This window comes from Solanum lycopersicum, chromosome 11 (assembly GCF_036512215.1).
Source record: "Solanum lycopersicum chromosome 11, SLM_r2.1".
NCBI lineage: Eukaryota > Viridiplantae > Streptophyta > Magnoliopsida > Solanales > Solanaceae > Solanum > Solanum lycopersicum.
Genome location: NC_090810.1, coordinates 31,537,662 through 31,545,445, shown reverse-complemented (window position 1 = coordinate 31,545,445; position 7,784 = coordinate 31,537,662).

Sequence of the window (7,784 nt, the reverse complement as noted above, 5' to 3'; positions counted from 1 at the left end):
CATATATCTATTAATACACATCTAAGTTGCCTCATTAAAAACCTTACAAGGAAAATCCAGTGGGACAAAACCTCGTAAGGGAAAAAGAGTACCACGTGTAGTAACTCCCCCTAATGAGAACATCAATCCAAAGACTTGAATCTCCGCATTCCAAGCTTGTGCACCATCTTCTTGAAAATTGCAGTTGGTGGAGACTTGGTGAATATATAGATCAGCCACATTATCACTTGAATGAATCTGTTGCACATTTATATCACCATTCTTTTGGAGTTCATGTGTATAGAAAAGTTTTGGTGAAATGTATTTTGTTCTATCTCCTTTTATGAATCATCCCTTAAGTTGTGTTATGCATGCTACATTATCTTCATATAAAGTGTTGGATACTTTATCACACTCTAAACCACATTTCTTTCTAATGAGATGTATCATAAACATTAACCACACACATTTTCTACTTGCTTCATGAATAGCTATTAACTCAGCATGATTAGATGAAGAGGCTACGATTGAATGCTTTGTATATCTCCAATATATAACAGTCCCACCATATCTAAACACATTGTCTGTTTAGGATCGAGCTTTGTGTGAATCACATAAATATCATGCATCAGCATAATCAAGAAGATTAGGGATACAATTATTTGAATAAAATAAGTTCATATCAGTTGTCCCTTTAAGATATCGCAAAATGTGTCTGATCTGATTTCAATGTCTCCTAATAGGAGCAGGACTATATCTTGCTAACAAATTAATAGCAAAAGCTATATAAGGCCTTGTAGTATTAACAAGATACATTAGTGACCAATTGCACTAAGATATGGTACTTCAGAACCAAGAATTACCTCATCCTTTTCTTGAGGTCGGAATTGATCCTTATTCACATCAAGTGAATGAACAACCATCGGAGTACTTAATGGATGCGCGTCATCCATACAAAATATTTTTGACACTTTTTCTGTGTATGATGATTGATGAACTAAAATACCATTTGTCAAAAGTTCAATTTACAAACCAAGACATAATTTTGTCTTTCCTAGATCTTTCATCTCAAACTCATTCTTTAAATAATCAATTGCCTTTTGAAGCTCTATTGGAGTTTCAATAAGACTTATCTCATCAACATAAATAGCAAGTACAATAAATTTTGATATTGTTTTCTTTATAAACACATATGGACAAATTGCATCATTTGTATAACCTTACTTAATTAAATACTCAATAAGACGGTTATACTACATGCATCTAGATTGCTTCAAAACATATAATGATTTTTGCAATTTAATTGAATACATTTCTCGAGATTTTGAATTACATGATTTAGGCATCACAAATCCTTCAGGAATTTTCATGTATATCTCACTATCAAGTGATCCAAAAAGGTAGGTTGTAACCACATCCATCAAATGCATTACAAGTTGTTCATGGACTATGAAACTAATGATATTACGCAATGTAATTGCATCCATAACGGGTGAGTATGTTTTTTCATAATCGACATCAGGCCTTTGTGAAATTTCTTGTGTCACAAGGCGTGCTTTATGCCTTTGTATTTCATTTTTCTCATTTCTTTTTCATACAAAAATCCAGTTGCAACCAAAAAACTTAATATCATTAAGTGTTTGAACTACAGGTCCAAAAACTTCACGCTTGGCAAGTGAATTTAACTTTGATTGAATTGTTTCTTGTCATTTTGGCCAATCATTTCTTTGTCAACATTCTATAACAGATTGAGGTTCAATATTCTCATTATCTTGCATGATATTTGAGGTCAAAATCAGTTTAAACTTGAATGAAGCTCAAAAAAGGGGTATGATTCACTTGCTTACGGAATACATTGATGTGTTCGTCTGGGAGGTCACTGACATACTAGGGATGAGTACCAATGTGGTATCCCACAAGTTGCCGATTAATTTGGGGTTCAATCTAGTGAAATAGAAGGCTCCGAAATTCAATCCTGAGTTGAGTTTAAAGATCAAAGAAGAGATAACTAAGCAGATTGAGCCTTTATTGGTGGAAGTGATGCAATACCCAACTTGGTTGGCCAATGTTGTTTCAGTCGCAAAAAAAAGGGAAGATCAAAATTTGTGTCGACTATAGGGATCTCAAAAAAGCTAGCCCCAAGGATAATTTTCTATTGCCGAACATTCACATTCTCAATAATAATGTGCTAAACATGAAATACAGTCATTTGTAGATTGTTACGCAGGTTATTATCAGATCCAGATAGACGAAGAAGATGCAGAAAAGACAGCTTTTACTATGCCTTGGGGTGTATATCATAGGGTGATGCCATTTGACCTAAAAAATGCTGGCGCTACCTATATGAGGGCTATGACGAGCGTATTTTGTGACATGATTCATAAGGAGATCGAGGTGTATGTAAATGATGTCATAATCAACTTGCGCGAGAGTTTGGACCACTTGATGCATTTAAAAAAGTTCTTTAATCTCCTATGTCATTATTACTTGAAATTAAATCCCGCTAAATGTGCTTTTAGGGTGCCAGCCGGCAAGTTGTTGCGATTTATAGTCAGCAGAAGAGGTATTAAGCTCGACCCTTCCAAGATTAAGGAAATTCAAGAATTACCTCTTCTGAAGACTAAGAAGGAGGCGATGAATTTCCTAGGAAGGTTGAACTACAGGAGCTGATTCATAACTCAATCAATTGTTGTGTGTAAGCCTATCTTCAAGCTTTTGAAGAAAGGCACTTTGACAAAGTGGACTGAAGAGTGTCAGACTGCTTTTGATGCTATCAAAAATTATTTTTCCAATCCACCAGATTGGTTCCTCTGCAGAAGAGAGTCCGCTGTTTCTGTATTTGTCCGTTTCACATAACGCATTTGGATGCATGCTTGGGAAACATGATGAACTAGGAAAGAAAGAGTGAGCTTTTTGTTATATAAGGAAGAAGTGCACGTCGTATGAGTCTCGTTATACTCTTTTAGAGAAAACGTGTTGTACTTTGACTTGGATTGCCCAGAAGTTCACAACGTACCTTATTTCCAGGATGGACCCATTGAAGTAAATTTTCTATAAAGCAATGCCGATCGAAAAGTTGGCCAAATGGCAGATTATTTTGAGTGAATTTGATATTGTGTGTGTGACTTAGAATGCGATAAAAGGACAGGCCTTGGATGATCATCTCGCAGAAAATCCCGTCGACGAAGAGCATGAACCGCTTAAGACTTTTTTTCACGATGAAGAAGTATCATTTGTGATGGAGCAGAAAATCACCAAGGAAAAGGTATCAGAGCGGTCTTAGTGTCAGAATCCGGTCAGCACTATCTGATGGCAGCAAAACCAATTTAATTGCACGAACAACATGTCTGAATATGAAGCTTGTTTCCTTGGATTGAATATGGCCATTGACAGGAATGTCCACGAGTTATTGTTTTTTAGAGATTCAAATTTATTAATATATCAGGTTCGAGGACAATGGGCCATAAAAACCCCAAAGATCACACCGTATGTGCAGTATATACAGAAGTTGTGCAAAAGATTCAGTAAGATTGAATTAGACATACTCCCAGGACTCATAATGTGTTGGTTGATGCTCTTTCCACCATTGCCTCAATGATTAAGCATCCAGATAATGATTATATTGGTCCTCTGGATATAGAGCTGAAAGAACATCCAGTTTATTGTTCGCATGTTAAAGCGGAACAAGATGGTTTGCCATGGTATTTTGATATAAAGCAGTACTTAGAGACCGGGACTTATTATGAAGATTCCACATCCAACCATAAAAAGTTGATACTTCGTATGACCCTCAACTTCTTTCTAAGTGGAGGAGTCCTTTAGGACTCCAAAATTTGGTCTCCTCAGATGTATTAATGATGCATAATCTGCAAAGCTTATTAAACAAATACATACAAGAGTTTGTGGCATGCACATGAATGGAATCACTTTGGCAAGGAAGATCCTTCGAGCTAGTTATTTCTTGATGACAATGGACCACGATTGTTGCAAGTTTATGCAAAAATGTCAAGTGCACGGTGATTTGATCCAAGTGCCGCCTCACGAACTCAATGTTATGAGTTCTCCTTTGCCATTTATAGTTAGGGGAATGGATATCATTAGAACGATAGAGCCAGCCGCTTCTAACGGACACATATTTATCTTGGTTGCCATCGACTACTTCACCGAGTGGGTGGAAGCAGTTTTGTAAAAGTTGGTGACCAAAAAAGTTGTAGCTCATTTTGTTCGCAACATTCTGATATGTAGGTTTGGAGTACCTGAATCTATCATCACTGATAATGGTGCGAATCTCAACAGTCACTTGATGAGAGATATATGTGAGCAATTTAAGATCACTCACTGAAATTCAACCGCTTATTGTCCCCAAATGAATGGAGCTATAGAGGCTGCCAATAAGAACATCAAGAAGATTTTAAGGAAAATGATTGACAATCACCGAGGTTGGCATGAAATGTTTCCATATGCTTTGTTGGGATAGCGAATGAATGTCAGAATGTCAATTGGATCCACTCCATACTTGTTAGTATATGGAACAGAAGCAGTCATACCTGCTGAAGTTGAGATACCGTCCAAGAAGCTCAATTAAGTAATAAGAATGGGTCAGCAAGCGGATTGATCAATTGACACTGATTGATGAGAAGATAATGGTTGCTATTTTTCATGTTTAACTATATCGGCAGAGAATGATTCGTGTTTTTCACAAGAGAGCCAGAGCCATAAATTTTGAAATCGTTTCACTTAGTGCTTAAGCGCATTTTTCCTCATCAAGATGTGTATAAAGGAAAATTTGCACTGAATTGGAAAGGGCCTTACATGGTTCGTAAAGTATTATCTAGAGGTGCTTTGGTCCTGTCAGATATGGATGACACTACATGGCCGAAGCCGATAAACTCAGATTCCGTCAAGAGATATTACTTCTGAAGCTTCAATTTGTATTTCTTTTATTTCCTTGTAATCATCTTATATGCATGTAATTGCTTTGTTTAAATTTTATCCCCCTTTGTAATGAACTACATCTGACTTATATTCTGAAGAATGAGATGCGTAGGCGACCTATGTCGGCCTCGGTCACCCCATTTATCCCCATTTAATATTTCTTTATATTTGAACTATGTTCGACCTGAATTCTCAAGAATGAGATACGTAGGCGGCCTATGTCAGCCTTGGTCAATTTTCTTTGTCAAACTTCTTATTTTTGTTAACCTATGAGGGAGAACTACGTTTGACCTGATTCTTACCTAAATGGGATACATAAGCGCAACAAGGGTTTGGTCATATTTCCCATAAGCTTTCTATTCCTCTTTACAATGGAAATTGGGATATAATTTTTGAGAGGGGCTAAAAAATTCTTGAGAAGAAGATTTTTCCTCAACATAACAAGACTGAAGTTACTTTGAGATTTGCAACTGAGACAAAATTTTTGAGAGTATTTAATAAATTCCGTGATTTACTCACCGGCAGTCAAGGATAAGCCAAAACGGTCAACTGGGAAAGAAATTTTGAGGATGGCCTCAAATTTTTAGCATAGGTTTATGGATAGTCTAGAGAGAATCTAAATACTCAGAAATGATAATTAGATAATCCTCCAAGCATCAGACTCAAAGAGGTCCGCGAAGCCTTACATGACATGATACTTGGCAATAACTTTTTCAAAAACTATTTTTTCAAAAATTTATTTTCCTTAAAAAAATTTTCCTTTATGTTTCATTTGTTTTAACATGAAATATTTTGTCTAATCTATCAAGAGTTGGGAGGTTAGAAAAATAAACCGGAGATAACAAAGGAAAGGCAGACAACTGAAGAAATTGACACAAATCATTTCGTTTTTAAAAATAACGACTTTTATGTGGATGCAGTGTTATAGGTTTTTTGAAATCAATAAATTCTTCCGATCGATGAATACGAAGAAGTCAATGGGGGCAAAGAGCACTCCAAAATTGACAATGTTTCTATGGATGCAGGAAATGTTTTATATTGCTTATATCGAAGACTGGGAAGTGGTAACACTATGGTTTCATTCAATTCCCAACAAAGAAGTTTATAATGAAGATATAACTGTGCTTAAAGATGAATCAAATGAAAATCTCAAGATAGACGTTTTACAGCTTATCGTCAAGGACGTCATGTGCATCATATTATCAGACGAGATAGTATTACTACCCGGAGGGTCATTTTATTTGTATTATTGATTGAGATGATACATTACCGTGAGGGTCATTTTACCGTATTGTCAATTGAGATGACATAATCCATCCATAAAGCACTTAGAAGATGCTAGGTTGCTCGATTGAAATGATGTCTTCATCTGGTACCCAGGATTGCATTAAGAGGAGGATATTCATGCGTGGCGGGAATATATTCATGCCTCGCAGAAAACCAAACATCGTGAGAAGATATTCATGCCTTATAGAAAATCATGCATCGCGAAAAATTCCATGCAGGAATTGCGGGAAGATATTCATGCCCCGCAAAAATCATGCATCGGAAGTTAATATTCAGTTATCGCAGAAATCATGCATCGAGAGTTAATATTCACACATCGCGGGAAGATATTCATGCCCCACAGAAAACCAAGCATCATTCCAAGATATTCATGTCCCATAGAAAATCATGCATCACGGAATTTGCCATGAAGGCATGATGGGAAGGTATTCAAGCCCCACAAAAATCATGAATTGCATAATAATCTTCAGGCATCGCGAAAAATCATGCATCGCAAGCTAATATTCACACATCGCAGGAACATATTCATGCACCACAGAAAATGACACATTGCTAGAAGATATTCATGCCCCGCAGAAAATCATGCATCGCGGAAGATCATACATCGTGAGTTAATATTCACGCGTCGCGGGAAGATATGCATGCCCTGCAAGACATCACGCATCATGGAAAGATATCCATGCCCTGTAGAAGATCATGCATCGCGAGTTAATATTCATGCATCTCGACTTTTTATTCATGCATCGCGGGAAATTATGCATGACGAGTAAATATTCATGCATCGCGAGAAAATATTCATGCATCGCGGAAAATTCATGTATTGCAGAAAACAAATAATGCTTTGCGGAGAAGTAGTCATACATTGCAAGAAAAAATTCATGCAACGCGGAAAAGTCATGCATTGAGAAAGAGAAATCATGCACTGCCATAAAAGAAAATCGTGTATCTCAAGAGAAATATTTACCCCTCAACATCAAATGCATCTTTTATTTGGCAAGAGTGCATGTGAAGAGAATCATCAAATATGACATCAAGAGAAATATCAACACTTCATCAACTTTTTTTATTTTGACATTAAATGAAGAGTATATTGAAGATTATTTTCCAAACATAAGACTTCAGCTTTATTTTCTTTCCGTCAAATCGATGAAGTTTGACATCAAATGTTGAAGGAGAGAAATCAAGTGTCGACATAGTTAAGACACTGCCTCCCATTTGAATTGCATTTTAATGCTGAAGAATTTTATCTCAGTCTTTGTCAAGAGAATCTGAAAAGATGAATTCTCCCCAAAACAACAGATGTGGATGACATAAAAAGGATGCAGCGCAACGTGGAACTTTTTCTTAGCAGTGATTGGGACGTAGTCCAAAGAGGAGTGTCAAACTCCTAGGACACGAGTAGAGGAGCGACATCCACCACAATCAAACCACACCCCTATCAAAAGGCATATGGTTTTTTCTTTAGATTTCTCAGTTTCGGTTTTGCATCCAGAACTCTTGGTCTTTGCCGGAAGTAAGTTTTTGATCTCAGTGACAATGTGCCAAGAGCTTTGAAGATTATGTTCTTTTAAGTTATTAATTAT